The 27,721-nt window shown below is 41.9% G+C and overlaps 2 protein-coding genes and 1 long non-coding RNA gene across 8 annotated transcripts in view; 1 reads left to right on the plus strand and 2 right to left on the minus strand.

The window, feature by feature from the left end:
* LOC127527483 (uncharacterized) overlaps positions 1-27,721 on the plus strand; it is a 1,026,648-nt gene that overhangs the window by 381,432 nt on the left and 617,495 nt on the right. The gene's annotated exons all lie outside the window — the stretch shown is intronic.
* Positions 1-27,721, minus strand: part of LOC114644157 (butyrophilin subfamily 1 member A1-like) — a 339,284-nt gene that overhangs the window by 294,727 nt on the left and 16,836 nt on the right. The gene's annotated exons all lie outside the window — the stretch shown is intronic.
* LOC114644737 (butyrophilin subfamily 1 member A1-like) overlaps positions 1-27,721 on the minus strand; it is a 722,023-nt gene that overhangs the window by 51,907 nt on the left and 642,395 nt on the right. The window lies entirely within an intron of this gene.

The raw sequence follows: 27,721 nt of genomic DNA on the forward strand, positions 1-27,721 counted from the left end.
CTTCCGGGTCAGGGGCTATAAAAGGACTGTGGGAAGCCCAGTACACTGAGCTGAGCTGGGAGGTAGGAGGGCGAAGTGTCTGGGAGTGGAAGATTGGTTTATTGAGAGAGTATTCGTGATTTATATGAGTGTGGAGTGGAGGGTGCTTGGTGCACTGTGTGACAACAAAATAAATAGTTGTTGTACTTTTACCTCGTGTCTCGAGTGGTACCTGAGGGTGTTAGAGGTGGCTCCACACCTCTACTGCTACACTGGCGTAGTCGGCAGGATTCTCTGGCCGTCCGTTGGCAGAGGATCTGCGTAAAAAATAAATTTGGTTGTAGCAGAGAACCCTACGAAGGTCCCTCTTGAAACCGCGGAGGTGAAAATCCCACCCGCAACCAAGAACGCTGCAGCTGTGAGCCGTCCTTTACAGCAGACCAAAATAGAGAAGAAATCTGGGAAGAAGACTGGAGCTAGCCAGAAGATTTCGGTCTCAGATGGGCTAGAGATGCTATGGGCTTACCTGACCGGCGGTGAGGAAGACCGGGAGCAGCCTAAGGCCGAGCAAACCCGAGCGGGGCAGCAGCCAGAACGTTGCCAGATGGCAACTCCCAAGGATTATTACAGGGAGTTGGAGCAAGACCGCCTGCGTTCCGAGGTATGTGCTGGTAAAATGCCCGAAGCGCCGGGACTTTGTTATTCTCTTTTTGCAGAGGCCGGTCTGCACGAAGCGGACAAAGAGCACGCCCGCCTCATACCTAGGCAAGATGGCCGCCATAAGAAGAAAGTGAGCCTGTCTGGGAGTACGCAGAAAGGAAGCCCATACGCCGACGATGTCCACGTGACCTCGCGCGACGGCGACCAGGAAGAAGCTTACTTTGGAGACTTCGGTGAGGTTAGTGTTTCCCCGATGAGTCGGAGCTCCCTGAAGGGGAAGGGGGCGGCAAGCGATGCAGCGCCAACTTTAAACGAAGGTAAAGAGGGGCGGGAAGTGACTGTACGGTCTGCCGACAAAGTTAAAGAGGCAGACCGCAGCCAGCCGCGGGAGGCTACCCGTCCCTCTACGGACTCCAAGTCCCAGAAGCCTGTGCGAAGCCCAGCAGAGCACGTGCCAGGAGCGGACGTGCTCATTGGTTCCCGGCCGGCAGGTGACATAAATAAAGAAATGAACTTACCTCTGGCCAAATTAACTGACTATATGGTGCGGGATCTCGAAGAGGTACTCGAGCCCGTAATTAGTTTCTTTCAGGGGATCGAGGACTTGAAGAAACGTGTGGAGGAGCTGGGAGCTACAGTCAAAGCGCCGTTGATAAGACTTCAAGAATATCTTCGGCGCTTAGGCCATGAAGCCCCGGCCTCGATTAATGCGGCGGTGCAGGTAGGTGCTCTCTGTACCGTATATCATAAGGGGACGCAGTGTGAGCTGGCACCGTGTTTAATAAGTAGCGGCTGCCAAAGCACTGTGAACCCGACACTGGAGTGTGGCACCATGACTGATTGGTCGGGGGAGGAAGCGATCGTTCGGAGGCATGCATGTGACGTGGCCTGCCGGAGCGAGTCGCCACTCCAGACCCCAACAGATAAATTAAGGGGGTTACCGTTGGTTACCGGAGGGGCGGGGGAAGTGCCGATCTCCCTGGTACAGCTGAATAGTGCTGTTACCTGGAGCGATACGGTACTAATGACGCCGCTTCCTAAATTACATAGGACAATGGGTGTACAAACAGCAAAGAGGCTCTCTCTTTTCCACAGAGAGCCTCACGCTGTGCACAAGCCCCAGAGAAAGCAGGAGATCCCCGAGATAAATCACAGGTCTCCTGACATATTAAAGAAAAGGGCGGAGAGCAGCAAAGCGGCCGTTAACCCCTCCTTGACGGAGGAAAGGGTGGAGCTGACTGAATTCCCGAGGTGTTTTAGGTCTCGGGAAGAGAGGCCACCAGGAGGACGTCGGCGGTGCTACAACTGCCGGCAATCGGGCCACGTGTGGAGGAGTTGTCCCCAGAGGACAGGGGAGCGGTAGGATAGCAGATACACCGTTCCCCCAAGGTTCGCTGGGGGATCTCGACAACAGAACCACGGCCCGGACAAAGTGTTTTCCTGGAGGAAGACGTCCCTCGCGGGAATTGACGCTCCGCCCCAGTTGTCGTCGCTAAGGGGGTGGAACTGTGATGGACGACCGGCTACAGACTCCGATCGCCACCCCCCAGGCCGCTAGGAGGAGCCCTCCGGACAGCATGATGGTGCCCTGAGTTCCAGCAGGGCCTCATGGACTTTGTAGTTTGTATACACAGCCCTGCTGGATACCTTGGGGACCACCAGGAGTCGCTGTAGGGGGGCTAGTGGGCTCTTGCGTGCCCTATAACCCGGGAGTGCGTCACAGTCACGTGACTGGAGGAAACAACGTGCTCCCGGGATGAAGAAGAGGACTGTTTGCCCTGACCCGGAAGGAAACGGACTTGTGGGTTGTGTCAGGAACCACTTCCGGGTCAGGGGCTATAAAAGGACTGTGGGAAGCCCAGTACACTGAACTGAGCTGGGAGGAAGGGTGGCAAGTGTCTGGGAGTGGAGGATTGGTTTATTGAGAGAGTATTCATGATTTATATGAGTGTGGAGTGGAGGGTGCTTGGTGCACTGTGTGACAACAAAATAAATAGTTGTTGTACTTTTACCTCGTGTCTCGAGTGGTACCTGAGGGTGTTAGAGGTAGCTCCACGCCTCTACTGCTACAAAATATATATATATATATATATATATATATATATATATATATATATATATATATATATATATATATATCCTATAGAAAGCTACATTGATGTAAACCAGTTTTTCAATTTAAACCTATGACAAACAAGAAAAAAATGCCTTACCAGAAATATCATTGCCAAAATTTAATGAATTATTATTATTACTATTAAAATAAATTTCCAGCTTTTCAGATTGAATTATTTAATGGTTAAGATTAGACAGACTCAGTGCAGTGTGTGCTAAATGACCAGTAAAGTGGAGTCGTTTACAGCTGTGCAGGGTGTTACGTCAGGGCCATACTGGAGTAGACAGACTCTGTGTGTTATTAATATGCCGTTTGCTTGGGTAGTCATACAGGATGATGTCCAGCTGAACTCTCTGCCATCTCTAACTTGTCACCAGTCGTGATGCTGATGCCCATCAGTGCCTGCTGTACAGTTGGACTCCTGACCTCCTCCAGTCTCAGAGACCCTAAAGACAGGCTGACGTGTTCAGCACACCAGTAGGACCTGATGGAGTCAAATGGAGGCTCAATGAGATATGAACTACAAACAAACATCTGTCAAGTTTTAATCTCTAAATGTAACTTTTGCATAAGTAATATGTATTATAATAAACATATATTTGATGATCTTAAAGAGGTATTTAAAATCCCAAAAGTAATAAAGGTCCAATTAAGTCAAATAATTGAATACCCTGATTAACAGGTGCAGTCACAAAAACTGCAAAATTATTACTCTTTTAAAGGCATAATATTTGCTCTTCAAAGATCATTTAACATAGTAAACTTCATTATAAAAATAATAATTGAAATGTGACTATTAGCTCTATGATAACTGTGTTTCTTATATTTAACATTGATAACATGTAGAGACAACAACAACAACAACAACATTTATTTATATAGCACATTTTCATACAAAAAGTAGCTCAAAGTGCTTTACATAATGAAGAAAAAAAGAATAAAAGACAAAAAAGAAATTAAAATAAGACAACCTTAGTTAACATAATAAGGAGTAAGGTCCGATGGCCAGGGTGGACAGAAAAAAACAAAAAAAAACTCCAGAAAGCTGGAGAAAAAAATAAAATCTGTAGGGGTTTCCAGGCCACGAGACCGCCCAGTCCCCTTTGGGCATTCTACCTAACATAAATGAAATAGTCCTCTTTGTAGTTAGGGTTCTCACGGAGTCACTTGATGCTGATGGTTATACAGACTTCTGGCTTTTAATCCATCCATCATTGTTGGAACATCATGGTGCTTTGGGTAGATGGTGGTGGCACAAGCCACCACCAATAGGACACCGGAAAAGGAAACAGAAGAGAGAGTAGGGGTTAGTACAAATTTTGAATGAATAGTTATTATAATGAATTGGATATACAGAGTGTCAGGATTAAATTACAGTGAAGTTATGAGAAGGCCATGTTAAAGTAATGTGTTTTCAGTAGTTTTTTAAAGTGCTCCACTGTATTAGCCTGGCGAATTCCTACTGGCAGGCTATTCCAGATTTTAGGTGCATAACAGCAGAAGGCCGCCTCACCACTTCTTTTAAGTTTCTTTTAAGAGACAGCCAATGGATTCCTTAAAGACACAATGTTATTGCCAGCTTTCTTAACGTTGTCTATTCCCTGATACCTGAACGCGAGAGTGTCAAGTATGTGATTTGTAATAATCTGTAATCATAATACAGTACAGCTAAAAACAAACTTGAATACGAGACCCACAGGCAAGAAACTCACTAGAGCTGCTGGTATGATAAGAACAGACATGAAGAGCGCAGAATATTTAACACACATCAGCAAACAAAGAACAGAGGCTGATCTGCAGGCACAAGGGGCTACAATGGAATATTAGGAATACTTAAATAAATAAACGTGGATAAATAGTAATGAAAGTAATAAAACACATATTAGGGTTGTGTATTATAGAAGTAAAGATTTAACTCTGACAGTTTATTCAACGTTTAAAATTGTAATACGTTTATAGCCCGTCTTTAAGGTGACTTGTTAAGTGTAGGCGACTATTTCATTTGGACATTCGAGTAAACACCAATAGTCAAACATTTGTTTTAATCTGACTGACTCAATCAAGTAGAGCCCACACTTAACTCCACGTCAATCCATTATAATTAGGCGGACACAAATTTGTATTGTTATGTTCATTTAAATTTTCTTCAGACGTTGTTCAGTAACGATAAATATCTCATATCCAAACTTTAATTATCATTATTTTTTCAGAGCCGCTAATCATAAATGACGGTGATAAAAATACAATGCAGTCTTCATAATGCACTCGACAGAGTGTTATAGTGTAAGATACTGGCACTAGTAGACTATTGTCGCATATGTATTTTACGAATAGACAAACTCCGTCTCTTGCAGTCACTTTATTTTGACTGTCCACCTTACACGTCCACCTTTAGAAATTACTCCCACCTTTCTTTTTACGTATCCATAAGACAATTGGCTAAAGTGGAGCATGAATGACAAATAACACTTATTGGCGATTTGTTAACTAAAAAGGTGATTGACGGCGAAGTTTAAATTTTCGATTGGCTGATCAGTGCCTGACGTTCACAAATTTAATATATGATTGGCTGATGTCGAAAATGATATTCACGCCCATTTTACTCCGGTCTGCAGCGATATCTACTTGCTTCGAGCCCATCATGATCTCACTACTACGCATGTCTGAGGCTTCGGAGCCCCATCATGATGCAACCAAGCTTGATGATTCCAGTGTGCATGTCTACTTAGTGCTTCCAATCATTATTCATCGAGCTCCCGTTTGAAGTACATATGGCATCAACAGAGTTCAAAAACTCGACAGAATTCCCATTGAAATGAATGTTTGTGGATGATCCATACATGTTAAATGATTGTGCCCGATAATACTTTGTGGCAAAAAATAAAATTATAAATTATACATCATACAAATACCGACTTGTAGAATACATAATGCTGCAAAGAAGAGCTTTAGTAATACGGGTGACAACACATCTCTCACTATAATACTCTCATAAATATCCATTCTTCACCTCATGCAATGTTTTCATGCAACAGTGAACGTGTCATATAGTATACATCTATATATCATTGTTTTTGTCTTCATTACATACATACATAAAAAACATGCATTATATACGTCCACCCTGCTGAAAACAGTAGTGGTGCAGCGGTAGCGTTACCGCTCCATAATAAGATTTGCGTGGGTTCGGGTCCCACGTCCACCGAGTGTGAATTGTCACCCAAGAGAGTCTGTTTTTCTTTTTTTTTTCATTTAACAGCAAATTGCACCGTGGACCGAGAGTGAGCAAGGCGAGAACACTAGTAAGGATATATCAAATGGGAAATGGGCATCTTGTTTTATGTCTATAACAAAAAAAAAATATTTGAGTGACTATTTCAACTGTTATTGTAGTTGTTGATGGCGGGTTTAGCGGTTTCAATTTTTAAATATTAAATTAATAAGGTGAAATGTGTTCTTACTTTAAGTGTTGGGGTGGGGGGGGGAGAGCTACATGATAAATGTGTTAGTAACTGGGATTGCGCCTCTATAACTGGAAGATTGCGTAGGAATGATACAGACTGGACAACTATATGTTTTAGGAAATGTTTTCTTATTGCACTGTGCTGTGATTAATACAACATTTTACTGATCGCCTGTCCGGCCCTTGAAGATGTGTTCACGAGGGAGGGATGCTGTTGTTAAGAGCAAATGCTTTTTCAGCAGCAGGTCCAGATGTGTTTATCCCACTGCTTTTTGGTGTTGCCTCAGCACTCAAGAGGATCTTTAATGCCGACCTTGATCCGTGCACTGCTCACCTCAGAGTGTCCCGTGTGTGTCTGTGTGTCTGCGGTGTGTCGGTGACTGATCTGCGCCGTGTCTCTCAGTCTCTCTGATGAGCTCCGGATTGACACCTTTGAATGTTTGGTGCAGCAGAGCAAATTCAACCTGATCTGCCACAGTGGGTTTGTTATCACCTTATTCAATGGAGGGGTTCATGGACGTCAAATGGCGATGAAGAGAAGATGAATTAATGTAAATACGTGAGCTGCCTTACGCAATTAGTCATCGCATTTTGATGGCGATTCAAAGTGGGGATGATTCCCGAACAGATCTCTTATGCGATCCTTCCACAGTACCTCTCAAAATTATTTAGTTCAAATTTGTTATAAAGATTTCACTTGAGATTATTTTTTTAATTATTAATTACTAGCAAAATACCCACGCTTCGCAGCGGAGAAGTAGTGTGTTAAAGAGGTTATGTAAACATATATATACATATACATATATACATATATATATATATATCTACATATACACATACATACATACACATACATATATATATATATATACACACATACATACATACACACACATATATATATATATATATATACACATACAGACACATATATATACATGTACATATTTACATATCTACATATATATATATATACATATCTACATATACACATATATATATAAATATCTACATATATATACACACATATATATATACATATCTACATATATATATATATATATATATATATATATATATATATATATATATATATATATATATATATTATATATATATATATAATATATATATATATACAGTATATAGACATACATACATTCACATATATATATATACATATCCACATATATATATATAGAGAGAGAGAGACAAATCCCTGCGCTTCGCAGCGGGAAGTACTGCTTTTAAACTTTTATTAAGAAGAAAAGAAAACCTTTTAAATTGTGGGAAAATATACCAATAACAATTTGTTAAGGATCTGTTTTTTGTGAAGCTGCCTTTACACAGCCTCTCCGCTGTTTTATAAACGAACGCCATATAAGGCCGTCCTTTCTCCTTGCTTAGCGGTTCTGTATTCTTTTATTGTTCGTTTATTACGATTGTAATAGTTATTGTGTAGCTATTTGAGACTCACTTTTCTGTTCAGGTACCCATTTCCTTTATGTAGTCCGCGGATTCTCCGCTATTTTTTGTTCGTTTATCACGATTATAGTTATTTATTGATTCCCTTCTTTAGCTGACTGACTGCTCATATAAGGCGCTCTGCTGTTTTTTTGTGAAGCAGCCTTTACACAGCTTTTCCGCTGTTTTATAAACGAACACCATATAAGGTCTTCCTTTTTCCTTGCTTCACCAAGGAAGCAGCCTTTTTATTTAATCCACGGGTTCTCCGCTGTTTTTTTGTTCGTTTATTACGATTGTTATAGTTCTCTTTGTATACCATGTTGTCAGTTCAGCACTCCGGTTGTAATATGACCAAGCCGCGCAAGATTACTGTTGAGAATGCAACGTATACAGTAATCCCTCGCTATATCGCGCTTCGCCTTTCGCAGCTTCACTCCATCGCGGATTTTATATGTAAGCATATTTAAATATATATCGCGGGTTTTTTGCTGGTTTGCGGATTTCTGCGGACAATGGGTCTTTTAATTTCTGGTACATGCTTCCTCAGTTGGTTTGCACAGTTGATTTCATACAAGGGACGCTATTGGCAGATGGCTGAGAAGCTACCCAACTTACTTTTCTCTCTCTCTCTCTTGCGCTGACTTTCTCTGATCCTGACGTAGGGGGATTGAGCAGGGGGGCTGTTCGCACATCTAGACGATACCTAGACGCTCGTCTAAAAATGCTGAAAGATTATCTTGACGTTGCTACCTTCTGTGCAGCTGCTTCCTGAAGCGACATGCTGCACGGTGCTTCGCATACTTAAAAACTCGAAGGGCACGTATTGATTTTCGCTTGTTTGTTTTTCTCTGTCTCTCTCTCTCTCTATCTCTCTCTCTCTATCTCTCTTTCTCTGCTCCTGATGGAGGGGGTGTGAGCTGCCGCCTTCAACAGCTTTGTGCCGCGGTGCTTCGCATACTTAAAAGCCAAACAGCCCTATTGATTTGTTTGCTTTCCTCTCTATCTTTCTGACAGTCTCTGCTCCTGAAGCGCACTCCTTTGAAGAGGAAGATATGTTTGTATTCTTTTAATTGTGAGATGGAACTGTCATCTCTGTCTTGTCATGGAGCACAGTTTAAACTTTTGAAAAAGAGACAAATGTTTGTTTGCAGTGTTTGAATAACGTTCCTGTCTCTCTACAACCTCCTGTGTTTCTGCGCAAATCTGTGACCCAAGCATGACAATATAAAAATAACCATATAAACATATGGTTTCTACTTTGCGGATTTTCTTATTTCGCGGGTGGCTCTGGAACGCAACCCCCGCGATGGAGGAGGGATTACTGTAGTTGTACAGGAGAAAAGCAATCTTGCCTCAAATCAATGGCAACCTTTTGTAGGTCTATGAACTTAATTTAAACTTTAGGTTTACACGGTGCTTTGTTTCCGAAGTACCTGCACTCATGAATATGTCTGTATGTGTCAGTCGCTTCATATGTTCACGTGAGCCGCTCTCTTGTGTGATGTTGCGATGTCCACAGCTTTATTTAATGTTAGCTAAGACCCGGCACTTAAAAGTTTCTCGCTACAGCAATTTTAACTCCGTTACAAAGTGATCCAAAGTCTCGTTTATACCTCGTGTCTTCTCATTAAACTTGTATGTCGCGAATATGGTATTGCAAACGGCAGCGGGAGTGTTTCTATAAACTTAATTTAAACTTACGGTTTACACTGTGCTTTGTTTCCGCAGTAGCTGCACTTATGAATATGCTTGTATGTGTCACTCTCTCACTTCTTATTGTTTCGCTGCCTTCTCAATTGTGTAATGAATGTTTTCTTCACCGCTCTTTGGGGCTCTTCCTTGTTTTGTACGTACTGCATTCACAGTCAGTTCACGTGATTATATGGGAGGTGTGATGACGCGATACGCAACTCCGCCTCCCACGGCCAGCAAGCTGCAGTCCATTACAGTATATGGACAAAAAAGACATTCCAGTTATGACCGTTACGCTTTGAATTTCAAAATGAAACCTGCCTAACTTTTGTAAGTAAGCTGTAATGAATGAGCCTGCCAAATTTCAGCCTTCCACCTACACGGGAAGTTGGAGAATTAGTGATGAGTCAGTCAGTCAGTCAGTCAGTCAGTCAGTCAGTGAGTCAGTCAGTCAGTGAGGGCTTTGCCTTTTATTAGTATAGATCAAATGAGGGTGCATGTGTTTGGAGATAACCGTTACAGACTCAGCTGGTGAAGCGCAATATATAAAGGACGTGAACAAATTTCTAGAGGGAGGTTTTTACACAGACAATGGTCTCAAGTCTTTGCCCCTCTGCTGAAGCTGCTGTCATTTTGATAAAAGGACACAAGACATGCTTGCTTGTTCAAATCTTAGGTTGCACAAAATTGCTTCTACCATATGCAGGTAATAAAGGGCTTTCCATCCCAAGATTATGTTAGTGACTTGAGGGATTCAGATCTAGGAGTGGACACATTGCCAATACAAAGCAGTCCTGGACTGATTTGGAATTTAAATTCTGACATCTTTGCATTTCACGTAAATCGGGAAGAGAAATCCTTCATTCGCCAAGATGTTTTGCCTCCATTAATTGTTTATTTGACCCTCTGGGTTTCACTGCTCCAGCGACTATTCAGGACAAAGCAATACTCCAGCAACTGACTTCAGAGACAATTGATTGGATTTGCCCCTCTGTCTCCAGAAAAACAAAATGTGTAGGACAGGTGAAGAAACTCTCTGTAAGCTCTGTCTGAAGTCCCATGTCCATATTCCTTTATTCCCCAAGAAGAAATAAAGATTAGGGAACTCTGCATCTTCTGTGTTGCCTCTGTTAATTCAATAGCGGCTAAGCCTTTATGAAAACCATGAACCTTAAAGGACAATTCAATATTGGGTTTGTTACGGGAAAAGCAAAGCTGGCTCCACGTCATGAACTCGCTATACTAACACTAGAGATGCGTGCTGCAATATTAGCGCTAGAAATGGCAGAGCTCATCTCATCAGAAGTGGATGTTGAATTTGAGGAGACTGAATGTAACATGGACAGCAAGGTAGCGTTGGGCTTCATTCACAATGAGACAAGAAGATTCAATGTTTATGTCAGCAACAGGGCTTTATGGATTCAGAAGTCCATACATTCACAGCAGTGCTATGGCTACTGACTTAAATCCAGCTGACGATGTCACAAGAGCAGTCCCAGCTAGTCATCTGAAGGACACATCTTGACTTACAGGACCTGCTTCCTTGGCAAAAGCAGAACAGTACATCACAAAGCATGAAACATTTGAGCTAACTGACGTGGGGGCTCTGATACAGAAATCTGAGTTATCAGTATTCAATGCCAATGTCTCAGCCCAGTCTCTTGGATCACAATGTTTTGGTCCGAGCAGGTCCTTGGTCTGAGCAGTTACCAGCCTTCATCACATAGTTGAGAGCTTCAACAAATCTGCTAGAAACAGGGGCAGCTGTAAGGGGTGGCATTGCTGTAAGAATGAAAGAACATAAACAGTCAAGAGATAGTCTCATCTGTACTGTGCGGAGAGAGGGACACTGCCCGGGACTTAAAGTGTACATTGCTAACTTTCAAATAAGGGGATTTGCACACATTTCAGTCACACCATGTAAAAATTATAACACTTTTTCTACATGGTCCCCCCATTTCAGGGGTGGTGCCCTAAAGTTTGGACATAGTAATGGCAGGTCTATTAAAGCAGCTGTTTTTAACCTGTGGTCCACAGCCCCTTGGGGGTCCATAGGGTTATGTCCATGGCAAAATGGAGAAAATAAAAATCATATGATTTTATTATTTAAAAAGATGTAAATAATAAAGTATTTGTCTGGTTCACCGTCTACTTCAATAAGATCATCATCACTTCGTCAGTCCGTTTGCCAATTACACCTATTAATAAACACATTTTTCAAATGATAGTTGAAGGATACCGTTGACTGCATACGTTGCATTGTGGAGTTAAAGCAGTTCACAGTAAGCTAGACACAGTGTGTCAAATACTAAAACATATGTAATGATGGACTGTTTTTAAAAAAGGAAACATCCATCCATCCATTATCCAACCTGCTATATCCTAACTACAGGGTCACAGGGATCTGCTGGAGCCAATCCCAGCCAACACAGGGCGCAAGGCAGGAAACAAACCCCGGGCAGGGTGCCAGCCCACTGCAGTAAAAAGGAAACATTCCAAGGAAAACTCATTTTGTAGTTCTGGTTTAAATTTATCAAATGAGTCAGTCATATTCTAAAGCAGTAGGAACAGCATGTCAAGAGTGTTTTGGAAGTGAAGAGAGTGTCAGACAGAGTGATGATTATGAAGCTGGAAATTGGAGGTGTGATGGTGAATGTTGTTAGTGCATATGCACCGCAAGTTGGGTGTGCGATGGATGAGAAAGAAGATTTCTGGAGTGAGTTGGATGAAATGATGAGCAGTGTACCCAAGGGACACAAAGTGGTGATTGGAGCGAATTTCAGTGGACATGTTGGTGAAGGGAACAGAGGAGACAAGGAGGTGATGGGTAGGTATGGTGTCAAGGAGAGGAATGAAGAAGGTCAGAGGATAGTGGATTTTGTGAAAAGGATGGACATGGCTGTGGGGAATATGTATTTTAAGAAGAGGGAGGAACATAGGGTGACGTACAAGAGTGGAGGAAGATGCACACAAGTAGATTGCATCCTACGTAGAAGAACCAATCTGAAGGAGATTGAATACTGCAAAGTGGTGGCAGGAGAAAGTGTAGTTAAGCAGCATAAGATGGTGGTCTGTAGGATGATGTTGGAGATCAAGAAGAGAAAGAGAGTGAGGGCAGAGCCAAGGATCAAATGGTGGAAGTTGAAAAAGGAAGACTGCAAGGTTGAGTTTAGGGAGGAGGTGAGACAGGCACTGGGTGGTAGTGAAGAATTACCAGACAGTTGAGCAACTACAGCAGATGTAGTAAGGGTGACAGCAAGAAGGGTGTTGGCGTGACATCTGGACAGAGGAAGGAGGAAAAGGAAACCTAGTGGTGGAATGGAGAAGTACAGGAGAGTATACAGAGGAAGAGGATGGCAAAGAAGAAGTGGGATAGTCAGAGAGATGCAGAAAGTAGACAAGAGTACAAGGAGATAAGGCACAAGGTGAAGAGAGGGGCGGTGAAGGCTAACGAAAAGGCGTGTGATGAGTTGTATGAGAGGTTGGACACTAAGGAGGGAGAAAAGGACCAGTGGGTTAAACAGATGGACCGACCTGGGAAAGATGTGCAGCAGGTTAGGGTGATAAAGGATAAAGATGGAAACATACTCACAAGCGCGGAGAGTGTGTTGAGTAGATGGAAAGAGTACTTTGAGAGGCTGATGAATGAAGAGAACGAGAGAGAGAAGAGGTTGGATGATGTGGAGATAGTGAATCAGGAAGTGCAACAGATTAGGAAGGAGGAAGTAAGGACAGCGAGGAAGAGGATGAAGAATGGAAAGGCTGTTTGTCCAGATGACATACCTGTGGAAGCATGGAGGTTTTTAGGAGAGATGGCAGTGGAGATTTTAACCAGATTGTTTAATGGAATCTTGGAAAGTGAGAGGATGCCTGAGGAGTGGAGAAGAAGTGTACTGGTGTCGATATTTAAGAATAAGGGGGATGTGCAGGACTGTAGTAACTACAGGGGGAGAAAATTGATAAGCCACAGCATGAATTTAAGGGAAAGAGTAGTGGAAGCTCGGTCAAGAAGTGAGGTGATGATTAGTGAGCAGCAGGATGGTTTCATGCCAAGAAAGAGCACCACAGATGTGATGTTTGCTCTGAAGATGTTGATGTTGAAGTTTAGAGAAGGCCAGAAGGAGCTGCATTGTGTCTTTGTGGACCTAGAGATAGCATATGACAGGGTGACATGAGAGGAGCTGTGGTATTGTATGAGGAAGTCGGGAGTGGCAGAGAAGTATGTAAGAGTTGTACAGGATATGTACGAGGGAAGTGTGACAGTGGTGAGGTCTGCGGTAGGAGTGACGGAGGTGGAATTACATCAGGGATCGGCTCTGAGCCCTTTCTTATTTGCAATGGTGATGGACAGGTTGACAGACGAGATGAGACAGGAGTCCCCATAGACTGTGATGTTTGCTGATGACATTGTATCTGTAGCGATAGTAGGGAGCAGGCTGAGGAGACCCTGGAGAGGTGGAGATATGCTCTAGAGAGGAGAGGAATGAAGGTCAGTAGGACCACCAAGACAGAATACATGTGTGTGAATGAGAGGGAGGTCAATGGAATGGTGAGGATGCAGGGAGTAGAGTTGGTGAAGGTGGATGAGTGTAAATACTTGGGATCAACAGTACAGAGTAATGGGGATTGTGGAAGAGAAGAGAAGAAGAGAGTATAGGCAGGGTGGAATGGGTGGAGAAGAGTGTCAGGAGTGATTTGTGACAGACGGGTATCAGCAAGAGTGAAAGGGAAGGTCTATAGGACAGTAGTGAGACCAGCTATGTTATATGGTCTGGAGACGGTGGCACTGACCAGAAAGCAGGAGACAGAGCTGGAGGTGACAGAGTTAAAGATGCTAAGATTTGCATTGGGTGTTACGAGGATGGACTGGATTAGAAATTAGGACATTAGAGGATCAGCTCAAGTTGGACGGTTGGGAGGCAAAGTCACAGAGGCAAGATTGTGTTGGTTTGGACATGTGCAGAGGAGAGATTCTGGGTATATTGGGAGAAGGATGCTAAGGATAGAGCTGCCATGCAAGAGGAGAAGAGGAAGGCCTAAGAGGAGGTTTATGGATGTGGTGAGAGAGGACACGCTGGCTGTCTCATAGGGCAGTTTTACAACAGAGAACTGCGTGAATTTCTTTCATCTGAGAACTTGTATATTTGGCCGACAAATTTCAACTTTTAAATACAGGTGGTACCCCACAATTAGACCCTAACCCGTTGCTGGACTAGGGTCGAATTGTGAAACGGTCGAATTGCGAGACACCATTTCCCATACAAGTCTATGGGAATTCAATTAATTGGTTGCAGGGCCAAGAAAAAACCCCACTTAATTGTAGCTAAAGGATTCGAAGATTTTTTGCGACGCACAGAGAGATAAAGGAGTTACACGAAAAGCTTCTATCTACTTTAAATAAGGAGGGAACGATTAAGAAACAGAAAAAGACATTCGCAGAAAAGTCTAAGAAATGGAATGAATTTGCTGTCGCTACTACGGCATGGCTGAAAGATGCAAATAGACTGCTAACACACACATCTGATGAACAGCTAGTTAATCAATTAGAACAACAACAACAACCACATTTATTTATATAGCACATTTTCATACAAAAAGTAGCTCAAAGTGCTTTACATAATGAAGAGAAGAAAAATAAAAGACAAATAAGAAATTAAAATAAGACAACATTAGTTAACATAAGCTAAGTTTCCATCCAGTTTTTTGCAACGTTTTGTTATCGACAAACAGAATATACGTAAAAAAAATGTGCGAATTTTGCTGTCTCCAGCCTGTTTCCATCCAACTGGCTTTTTATCGATAAAATGGTGTGCGTGATGACGTCACCCCCACCCCTCCCCCCCCCCCCCCCCCCAAAAATGAACTGTCGCATAAGTTTTGTTGTATCGCGAAAAAAATCTGCCCTTGAGCCGTTTCCATACATAATTTTGTGTATGTCGCAAATTATCTACCTTTTGTTTTCCACATTACACCCCCTCCACTAAACAAAGAAACAAAGAAATGGAGAGATTATTCAGACAGTTTTTTGAAATTTGCCAGCTTACTGTTATTTCAGTTTCACAAATAATTGGAATTGTACATAATATCTGAAGACGACAGCAGAATGAAGCAGTTGCTTGTCTGATAGCCCTAGAGCTCGAAGAAAGTACCCCAGTGCGACGAAACCCACAGGTATGGGAGAGACGACGGAATAAGGTGGTGGAGAGACACTTCACAGAAAATCTCTGGCTGCAACATTTTAGAATGACACGGCCGACGTTTGAGATGTTGTGTGGATTCATCAGTCCTGATGTTGCGCCCATCACAGGTTGCCACCGACCACCGGTTCCAACCCAAATGCGGATTGCCATCGCCCTTTACAAGCTGGCAACCTGCGTCGAGTATAGAGTAGTTGGAGAAACTTTCGGGGTTAGTAAAACTACCGTCCATCGATGTGTATATGCTGTGTGCACCGCTATTAAAGAAAAATTAATGCGGCGTTATATCAGACTTCCGACTGTAGCGGAGGCCAATGAAATTGCATACCGCAATTCCTTGGTGCATCTTGTGCCACAGATTTACGGTGTGCTGGATGGCACGCATGTGCCTATTCTTCCCCCGACGGAAGGCTACCGCGATTACATTAATCGCAAAGGGTGGCCATCTATTGTTCTCCAGGCCCTTCTTGATGACGGGTGCATGATACGAGACATTTGCGTTGGCACTCCTGGAAGTGCCAGTATGATGCAGCTGTGTTTGCAGCATCGGATCTGTACAGGTGAGCCTACCTTTCAACATCCCTTCTCAGTGCGATAACAACTGAATTAGTACTGTAACCTGCTTCCCTTAAGGTTTTTAATTAAAACTGAAATTTGAATTAATACAAAATACCGCTCCGCCATTCTCGTTTTGATTGCACGTGATGAAAATGTGACACATTTATTTGCGTTAAAGCCCTTTTTTCCGACAAAAAGTGTTTCCAATGTAGTTTTTGCGACATCTGAAGTATCGATATGGAATTTATGCGCTAAAGTTAAATGGAAAAATATTATGTCGACATGTACAACATTTTATCTATAATTAGCATTTCCATCAGCTATATCGGTAAAAAAATTTGAAGCTCTAAATATTTTTTCGCAAAAACTCCTTGGATGGAAACCTGGCTATAGAAAGGAGTAAGGTCCGATGGCCAGGGTGGACAGAAAAAACAAAAAAAAAAAAACTCCAGAAGGCTGGAGAAAAAAATAAAATCTGTAGGGGTTCCAGGCCACGAGACCACCCAGTCCCCTCTGGGCATTCTACCTAACATAAATGAAATAGTCCTCTTTGTAGTTAGGGTTCTCACGGAGTCACTTGATGCTGATGGTCATACATACAACCAACTCACCAGACTAACTGAAATAAAATAATAATTTACTAAAAATATTTTTCATTTTTGTTTTAGAATGAATATTCTTGCCGTTAGTCTTTAACCCTTGTAACTTTTAACTCTAAAACAGAAATTCATCTACCACGAGCCACCCACATATATTCATCCAGTGAATAATGGCTGGTGACGGAGGGCAGGTGTTCACACAGCATTTGCGGTGACAGAGCAAGCTGAATACAGGCGTGTAAAGCATGTGAGATAGAAAGCGATTTACTGTTTCGCCTTTCTTTGTACTTGTTGTATATCAAGATGTTTTCTACATCGCATTTGACGTTTTCCGTCTCAACCTGCACGCTGCACAGAGCGCGTGCAGGTCAAATTGCGGGGCAGAGGTCGAATTGCAGGTACCACCTGTACCTTGAATCAGAGCGTGCAGGGTCGTGATCACAGCATACTTCATTTGCAAGATAAAATTTGTGCATTTATACAAAAAATTGGATTTTGGGAGAAAATGCTAAATAAAGGAAATACTGTAATGTTCCTGCTCCTTCACCAGGTGTTGGGAACATCTAGTGTGCCTGCAGACCTACAGTGGTCCTGTCTATCATATTGTCACATCTGACCCACCTGAAGGAATACTTCCCAGAACTGGACAATCGTCATTTAAACTGAATCAGAAATCCATTTGAGTCCAGAACTGAAGAGATTTGTCTTGATTTGAGGTCACAAGACAAATTAGCTGAAAGAGCAAATGGTGGAAGTTTGAAAATGCGGTTCTCGGCCATTCCCCTGTTAGAATTTTGAAGCAATCTCAGAAGCAAATACGTAGTGTTGAATGAAACAGTCATCTGATGCCTCTTAGCATTTAGAACAACATTCCTGAGTGAGGCCGGTTTTTCTGTATTGAATGTACTGAAAACCAAAAACAGAGCACATCTAAATGTGGAAAATAATTTGAGATTGGCTCAGAGTGGACACGCTGTGCAAGAACATCCAAGCCAAAAGTCTCACTAGGCCTAGGGTGAGTTTTATATATTTATTTTGAGCAGGCTATTTTTCCATAGTGAAAGTGCTTTGTTTTAAAGAATTTAATTACATGCACTTAACAGGTCTGTATAGCAGATTATTATAGACACATGGGTATGTTCTTTTTTGGATGGCAATAAGTAGCAGGTCTTCAGTCTAAAGGGGCCTTGACATGAAAAAGGTTGGGAACCCCTGCATTAAAGGTGTCATGTTTAGGACTTTGTTGCATATCCCCTGCATGCAATGAATGCTTGAAGTCTGCGGTTCATAGACATCAGCAGGTGCTGAGGATATCAACAACAACATTTATTTATATAGCACATTTTCATACAAAAAGTAGCTCAAAGTGCTTTACATAATGAAGAGAAGAAAAATAAAAGACAAAATAAGAAATTAAAATAAGACAACATTAGTTAACATAGAAAGGAGTAAGGTCCGATGGCCAGGGGGGACAGAAAAAACAAAAAAAAACTCCAGAAGGCTGGAGAAAAAAATAAAATCTGTAGGGGTTCCAGGCCATGAGACCACCCAGTCCCCTCTGGGCATTCTACCTAACATAAATGAAATAGTCCTCTTTGTAGTTCGGGTTTTTCACGGAGTCACTTGATGCTGATGGTCATACAGACTTCTGGCTTTTAATCCATCCATCATTGTTGGAACATCATGGTGCTTTGGGTAGATGGTGGTGGCGCAAGCCACCACCAACAGGACACCGGAAAAGGAAACAGAAGAGAGAGTAGGGGTTAGTGCAGATTTTGAATGAATAGTTATTATAATGAATTAGATATACAGAGTATCAGGATTAAATTACAGTGAAGTTATGAGAAGGCCATGTTAAAGTAATGTGTTTTCAGTAGTTTTTTAAAGTGCTCCACTGTATTAGCCTGGCGAATTCCTACTGGCAGGCTATTCCAGATTTTAGGTACATAACAACAGAAGGCCGCCTCACCACTTCTTTTAAGTTTTGCTCTTGGAATTCTAAGGAGACACTCAGTTGAGGATCTGAGGTTACGATTTGGAATATAAGGTGTCAGACATTCCGATATATAAGACGGGGCGAGATTATTTAAAGCTTTATAAACCATAAGCAGAATTTTAAAGTCAATCCTGAATGACACAGGTAACCAGTGTAGTGACATCAAAACTGGAGAAATGTGTTCGGATTTTCTTTTCCTGGTAAGGATTCTAGCAGCTGCATTCTGCACTAATTGCAAACAATTGATGTCTTTTTTGGGTAGACCTGAGAGGAGTGCGTTACAGTAATCTAGCCGACTGAAAACAAACGCATGAACTAATTTCTCTGCATCTTTCGATGATATAAGAGGTCTAACTTTTGCTATGTTTCTTAGGTGAAAAAATGCTGTCCTAGTGATCTGATTAATATGCGATTTAAAATTCAGATTACAGTCAACGGTTACCCCTAAGCTTTTTACCTCCGATTTGACTTTTAATCCTAATGCATCCAGTTTATTTCTAATAGCCTCATTGTATCCATTATTGCCAATCACTAAGATTTCGGTTTTTTCTTTATTTAATTTGAGAAAGTTACTATTCATCCATTCTGAGATACAAGTTAGACATTGTGTTAGCGAATCAAAAGATTTAGGGTCATCAGGTGCTATTGATAAATACAGCTGTGTGTCATCAGCATAGCTGTGGTAGCTCACGTTGTGCCCTGAGATAATCTGACCTAATGGAAGCATGTAGATTGAGAAGAGCAGTGGACCCAGGATAGAGCCTTGTGGAACACCATATAGAATATCATGTGTCTTTGAGTTATAATTACCACAACTAACAAAGAATTTTCTCCCTGCCAGGTAGGATTCAAACCAATTTAAGACACTGCCAGAGAGGCCCACCCATTGACTAAGGCGATTCTTAAGAATATTATGATCAATGGTGTCAAATGCGGCACTCAGATCTAAGAGGATGAGAACAGATAAATGGCCTCTGTCTGCATTTACCTGCAAGTCATTTACTACTTTAACGAGTGCAGTTTCTGTGCTGCGATTTGTTCTAAAACCTGACTGAAATTTATCAAGAATAGCAGGTTTATTGAGGTGCTCATTTAACTGTATAATGACTGCCTTCTCTAGAATTTTACTTAAGACAGTCTGGGAAGACCCCCGTATCTAATGACGAATTTACTATGTCAAGAACATTATCAATTAGCACGCCGATACTTCTTTGAAAAAATTTGTTGGTATTGGGTCAAGGGCACAGGTGGAGGGAATTTATTTGAGAAATTATTTTATGTAAATCAGGTAAATCTATCCTAGTGAAAGACTTTAATTTGTTTATTATGGGGTACTGGGGTTTAGGAGGATCCTTAGTATTGGGGAGATATACTATGTTATTTCTAATATCATTAATTTTTTGATTGAAAAATACAGCGATAGCCTCACAGGTTTTACTGGAAGTACTTAGGAGGCATTCTTTTGAGTTACCTGGGTTTAACAGATGATCAATTGTCGAAAATATTCTCTGGTGCTGCTCTTCCAAGTATCTAATGCAGACATCTTCAGCTCCTGCTTGTTTTTGGGGCTTGTCCCCATAAGTTTTTTTCTTCAGTATATGGAAGGCCTGCTCAGTTGGATTTAAATCAGTTTCTGGCTTGGCCATTCAAAAATGCTCAGTTTTTAGCTTTGAAAACTCCTGTGTTGCCTCAGCAGTCTGTTTGGGGTCATTATCTTGTGGTAGAATGAAGCCCGTCCAGTGAGTTTGGAGGCATCTACTGGACTTTGAGCAGATCATATGTTTCTATGCACTTCAGAATTCATTGTGCTGCTGTCATCAGCAGTTCCATTATCAATGAAGAGAAGTGTGCCAGAACCTCCATACATGGCCAAGACATAACCCCCCCGCAACCCCCCCCAACCCCCCCCCAAAAACACACACAAAATATTTATCAGATGAGGTGGTCTACTTTGGATCTTGAGTAGTTCGTTTTCTTCTGCACTTGTTGCTCTTGCCATTATTCTCTTTTGTCTATCCACAAGACCTTTTCCCAGAATTCTGCAGGATTTCTGAAGTCCTTTTTTACAAACTGTAATCTGGTCATCCTGTTTTGTGGCTAATTGTGGTTTGTGTCTTGCAGTGTGGCCTCTGTGTTTCTGTTCATGGTGTCTTTTGCTGATAGTCGTCTCTGACACACACACACATCTGCCTGTTTCTGATCTGTCTTTAGATGGGCTTTTTCTTGACCACTGTGAGGATTCTTCTGTTGTCAGCAGTGGGGGTCTTCCGTGGCCTACCAGTCCATTGGTGATTACTGAGTTCACCAGTATGTTCTTTTTCTCTTCATGAAATTCCAGACAGTTGATTTCAGTCATCCTAAGGTTTTACTAATGTCTTGAAAAGTTTTATTCTTATTTTTTGCCTCCTAATGGCTTCTTTGACTTTTATTGGCACAGCTCTTGTTCTCGTGCTGAACAATGGTAGCTACAGACTCCAAAGGGTAGAAGCAAACCAAGGTATCTTATGAAGCCATGAAACCCACCTGCGGAATCACAAACACCTGTGACACCAATTGTGCTGAAGATTATGGGCCCTGAAATGGGAGTGCTGTGACTGCCATATGGTGTGACCGAAATGTGTGCAACCCCCTTAAATGAAAGGCTGCAATGTTCACTTTAATCATGTCTTAATGTTTTGCTTTATAGTTTTAAACTGTGGAACACAAGGGGGCGTCAAGGAATAATGTGTCTTTGTCCCAAACATTATGGAGGGCACTTTGAGTCTCTCAACAACAGAGAAGCCATTCCCAAAGGCAGTGCAGTAATACATCTTGATCCCTCCTTAGACGTTCAGAGTTGAAGGTCATATTAGTGAAGCTAAACTTTTTCTGAAAGAGAAAAACCCTCTGTTATTCCCTGGAAGTCTTCACATTGTTTCTTGGTTAGTGCCATTAGCACAAACAGACTGAACATCAAGGACGTCTCTTCAATGAAGGAGCTCTGCGTGTCACTGGAATACGGGTAGTTGGTGTTAAAAGAGTTATAAGCAGTGCCATATTTAATATGTCATTTGCAGGAAACTTTGGTTGTGTATTTCAGATTCAGAAGATGGCTGCCTTACCTACTGATCGGCTGACTACAGAACCTCCCTTTGCTAATGTAGAGCTCCATGTGTTTGGTCCTTGGACTTTGGCTTCATGTCACACTTGAGGAGGTCAGGCAAACTGTAAAGGGCAGTCACATTTACCTGTATGAGCATCAGAGTGCTAGTTGAATCTGTGGACACTTCATGTATCATCAGCGCCTTCAGATGGCTCATCTCTGTTAGAGGCTCAGTTAACAGCATCCACTCTGATAGAGAGACTCATTTTATTGGAGCATTGAAAGAGTTCTAAACGACATCAGACCCTAGCATTGACTGTGTTGAAGGGTATTTCTCTGAACATTCCTGGACATTCAACCCTTCACGTTCTTCACACAAGGCAGGTGTGTATGAATGCATGATAGATGTGACCCGGAGGACACCTGACTGAACATTTTTACAATTAAGGACAGTAAGACTCACTCATGAGTATCTCCTAAGTTTCATGGCTGAAGTGATGGCTAATATGAATGCTAGACCCTAATGACCCAGAAGACCCACAGCCACTAACTCCGTCCACACTGCTCACCCAAATGGCTGTCATGTTTGAGGTCCTTCTGGTGACTTCAATACTAAAGACGTGCACAAGGGCCACTGGAGACAAGTGCAGTGTTTGGCCAATGGCTTTAGGGACAAATGAAGGAAACATACAACTCTACTATTAAGTCATGTAGTGACTGGTAAACTGGAGGGCCGAACATAAACCTGGAGATGTGGTCCTAGTGTGGAACTGTCAGTCTAAAGACACGATTAGACCCCTGGACTGATAACTAGAGGGGTTCCTAGTGGGGATGGCAGAGTCTGTACAGCTGAGGTTAAAGCTGGCAAGGAAAGTGAAACCAAACGTAACAACAGGCCAGTATCTGAACTTGCTCTCATTACTTCATCACAGTCATTAAGGGTGATGTATGTGATATCAGGTGGGGGTCATGTTTGTAAAGATAGTCAAGATATATTTATTCATATATTAATTATTTTTTTATTGTCCTATACTGTTGTGTTTAATGCTCTAAATGTGTGAGCCTCGTGATGTTTGTCCTTCTTGAGCCGCCATACAGAGGGGCGGTCCCAATGTAAAGTAGTGTAACCATGACAACTACACGCCTTCTTTAGCCCCAAGTTCATCCTGCCTGTGTAGACCTTTGGTCACATGATCAGTAAGTTCATATCTGTACCAGCTCACTGTTATGTATTACTATTTACAGTTCAGAAGCCGTTAGTGAGCCGTTTGTTATTTGTGTGCTGCTCTTCACTTGTCACTCTGCTGTGTTTGGATTGTTTCACTTGTCTTTGACTTATGGACTCTTTGTTTCTTCACTTTGTAGTTTCACATCTGCTCTTTGTTAATAAGATGGAGATTTGTACGCCTCGTGTCAAGGTGGTCTGCAGGATGATAAACTGATAAAGGGGGAGTTCAGCTGCCTGAAGGTCTATTAAGTCATAATAGTGAGGTCAGAACATCTACAGAGACAATAACTGGGAATAGAACTGGAATCCAGAATGGGACAACAGCACTGACCAGTGAGCCACCAGTTCAGACAAATGAGGCACCAGAAAGAGAAGAAGAAGAGAAAACACGCAGCTCGAGATATCTTGGGACTTGTGATTTATCCTGTTACTAAATTACAAAATGATCTCAGTCTGATTAATTCTTTTAAAGTTTACTTTTAATTTCATAATAAAACTTCATTATATAATAAAACTTCATTATAATATTGACCAACTTCATTGTGCACAAACAAACATGGAGGAGGTGCTGAACTGCACACAAAGAGAAAACTGATGAGAACATTTTGGTTTTGTGTTTCAGCTTTGCACTAACGTCATCATAAAGCAGGATGACAACATGGTGGCACAAGTGACAGTTTGGTTTGTGATTCACAAGTGTAAAAAGCTCTTTGTAAATTGTAATATAAATTGCTATGCTGATGGGCCATAGAGAACAGAGAACTCAACATGGACTTCATACTTTTGTGTATTTTGTCCATCCAAAGCACCAAAGATACACTCAGGGAGAATGAAGACAAAGACCACCAAGAACAAAACCTCACATTTCTGACTACCCACTGGACCACACTGAACACTTGCTGACCACTGCTGATGGTCCAAGTGGCCCACATGTGGTGACTTCCCTGTCCAGTGTGACTTTGTGGTGTCTTCTGTCACCTCGTCACACTGAAAGACCTCAAGATTTAACTGTTTAACTGGAAATGAAAACACAAAACCTTAAAAGGAGTGGTGAACAAAATGTCCATTGAGAGGGAGTCTGGCTTTGGGCTTCACTGCATAACAATACGGTTATAAAATTATAAGCAAACTTGGATTGTGTGACTTATATGGACATTAATGCTAAAATGCACAAACAAGATTGATGGATTTGGTGACATTTCAAATTCTATTCATGACCACCAGAGAGTGACATTTACACACACTGATTTTTTCTCTTTTGTTATTTTTTTGTATCTTTAAATAGAAACGTCTGGAAAAAATCAGCACACATCATCAACATTAAAGGCATTCCCATAATGCTGCACTTTTGAACTGAAGACCCGCCTCCCCGTCAATCATTGGTCAACAGTCCTGTCTTCAGTTCAAAAAGTCAGTCCCATGTGACTTGCATTTCTGTTTATGGCATGTGCTGATTTTTCTGGAAGTTATCTGTTTAACAATAATTTACTAATACGTCTGAGTTTTGTACTGTAGGTGGTACATGGGATGGACAGGCAGGAGGATCCTTTACCTGGACGGGAGGCCCCAAGTCAACAGAAAGGCATCCCGGTCAAGAAGGGGGGATGTCATACCTGGACTAGATGGTCCTAATGGATGGGCATCCCAACCACAATTGATGGCTCTTTACCTGAGCAGGAAGCCCCAAATAAATGGACAGGTGACCCGACTGGACGTGTACTAAATACCTTCCCTGGCCGGGATAAAAGAAGAGAACAGGTAATGACTGTCACCAAGAGATATTTAAACACCCTAGGCGTTACATGGCAGCAGCCCTCCATGATGGCACCCATTCGAGAACCAGAAAAAATACTGGGAATTATAGCCCTGCTGGTGTCCATGGGTGCTGCTATGGGGAGCTGCAGGGAGATGTGCTCCCCAAGTTGTGGGACTTCCATATGACTCGGGCAGTAGCCCTGGCACCCCAAGGTCCTCAATAAAAGAGACCACACTGCCTGGAGAGTCGGAGCTGAGAGGAAGGAAGGCAACACTCAGGCAGTGCGGTGGTGAGAGGAGAGAGAAGAGAGAACCTGAACTTGTGTCTGGTGACTTTGGAGAGGTGGTTTGGTAATAAGCCATCCTTTATTTGAACCCGGGACTGTGATTGTGTGATTGTGTTGGGATTTGGGGCTCACTGGCACCCTGGTCCCATCACAGTACGTTTTGTGTACACCACAGGATAACCGACATGTGGATGATGTGACACGAGTAACGTGAGATTTTATCTTATTATTATTTATTTAGTGGACGTTTTTCACCTTGTTTCCCATTGTACAGCATTGGACACCATTGGCTTCTTTTATATCATAAATGTTTTTCTTTCCATTCTGCATGAAATGATGAGGTTAAAATTTTTTCAGTTATCACTACAAACTACATGGGATTACTAAAATATTAAAAATCATCTTTGAGTGGAGTATTTATTTAATTTTATCTCAGGGAGGCATGGTGGTGCAGTGGTTAGTTTGACCAGCATATTATCCTTGCCCTCAGACTTACTTTAAAGACCACCATAGCAGTAGAGCCCACTCAGAACTGGTTCAGTTTCTCCTTCCCCATTGACTGCAGTGCATTTTGCTGAAGTCCCTGATCATTTCCACGATTTCACCCACCTTGAGGTGAAGTGAACTCAGCGGGGTCCACTCAGCACTCCTCACCATTCAGTAACAGACGTGATGGCGTCAGAATATAACAAGAGGCCTCTGAAGTCGATGTGTGACGACACAAACACAAATGTGCTCAAGGCGCTCTGCTTCTTCAGGTCTTCATGTTCAGTTTAGAGACAGAAGGCTCACAGCGGTGAAGACTGGCAGCAAAGTGACGAGTGACACTGCAATGGCTACTGGGAATTGCATTGATGCAGCACTCAGCAGGACCATCCTGTTTGTTATTGAGATTTGAGCAAATTTGACATGAAAAGGTCCAAGAACTCCAGCTGAGGGGCAGCCACATTCACAAATGGAAGCCAACTTGTCATCTCAGAGCCATCTGGAGATGTGGACAATAAAAAAGAAAACAGCGGAGAGCCTGAAACACACGAAACGTCTTGTCATCTAAATCAGAGGAGTGAATGAAAAGATCTGACTTGACCTGAGACCACTGGGGGGCTACTTTATGATTGAATTATGAAATAAATCATTGTGATTTGTAAGTCACTTTGGATGGAGGTTTCTCCTACATTATGATAAACGTTATCTCCAATTTCAACAGGAACGCTTCAGTCCCCTCAAGGCCTCATCTCAAGTGTGTGAGTGAAGCACACAGCTGTAGTTAAAATCTAAAGGTGTTTACATTAATTATATTATTTATAAATGATGGCAGTCTCTAAACTTAAGAACCAAAATAAAGAAGAAACTTTAAGAAATAGACAGCGTCACAGAAATGAGTGGCATTGAAGTGACGTTTAAATGAATAAATGTGTGCAAGTGGCGCCCTCGTGTGGATGAGAACATAATTAACAGAAAATAATTGACATCAAGTCACTTTCTGTGAGGATTTTTTTCGGACAGCTTTAAACAGTAAGGTCACACAAATCTGATTACTTTAATACTGTAGAAATCAAAAGGGTTTGTTGTATTTCCTCACACATCCTTGAAATTGCATTTGTTAAAAATCAAGTAGTTTAGGTCGACACATAAGTTTGAATGTTTTGGTGGTTAATGGGAACAAGTGCATGAAGTTACACATAACGGCACATCTGGGTGGGCTTCCTCAAAGTCACACCTTGGCCGAGTCACCTGTCACACTTTGTTCTGCTGCTCCTCATTTTCGTTATCACCTTTTTACTTTCTGGATGTAATAATTCAACATTCAGTAACTGTTTTATTAAATTGTGTACAACCTGACAGCTTCTTCTTCCAAAATATTCTCCTCATCGTATTGGAAGCAAGAAAGGAGAAAATGGCCAAAAATTCAAGTTCAAGTTTACTGACAAGAGTGCAGATTACAGGAAACTCTAACTTGTCTGCTTGACAAACATGAAACATCACGTTAACAGTTTCATGAACATGTGAGAAAGTCAAAGATACAAACAGTGAGACACCGACATGTGTGTGGTGTTGTGTGAAGACGAGAGCAGTGACTGTGATTAGTGAGAGGAAGAGCATGAAGACCACGCTGATGACACGAGTTTATCTACAAAGTCACTCAGCAAATCTTCATCAGTGACGTCAACTTTCATACTGCAGGCCAACGTGTATTTGTAGAGGCTTCTGTTCAACAAATGTAACTTTATTATTATTATTATTATTATTAAGCACCCAAGCGGCCCAGTGCCTCAGAGCTCCTGACTACAATTCCCAGCATGCTCAGTGTCTCTGTGGAGTTGGTGTGTCCTCCTGGTGTCACATGACGATTCTCCCAGTTCTCCCAGTCACACATCCCCTGGTAACTGGTAACACCAGACAAACACACTTGCAGCTCTGTGCCTGACTCTATTTGAGTTCATTTATAAATTACAGACAAAGTGACATTTCTGAGTCTCACATACGCCTTCACACTGAAATGTACAATAAATAAACTGATTGAGACGAGGACTGGATTAATGAATTTGGGTTTATTTATAATTATTTTAATTTACTTCGTGACCACAAGAGGGTGCCATTCACATACAATTCTGTATTCTGTTGTCATTTTTAATTGTGCT

Source organism: Erpetoichthys calabaricus, chromosome 4, assembly GCF_900747795.2.
Source record: "Erpetoichthys calabaricus chromosome 4, fErpCal1.3, whole genome shotgun sequence".
In the NCBI taxonomy this organism is placed as follows: domain Eukaryota; kingdom Metazoa; phylum Chordata; class Cladistia; order Polypteriformes; family Polypteridae; genus Erpetoichthys; species Erpetoichthys calabaricus.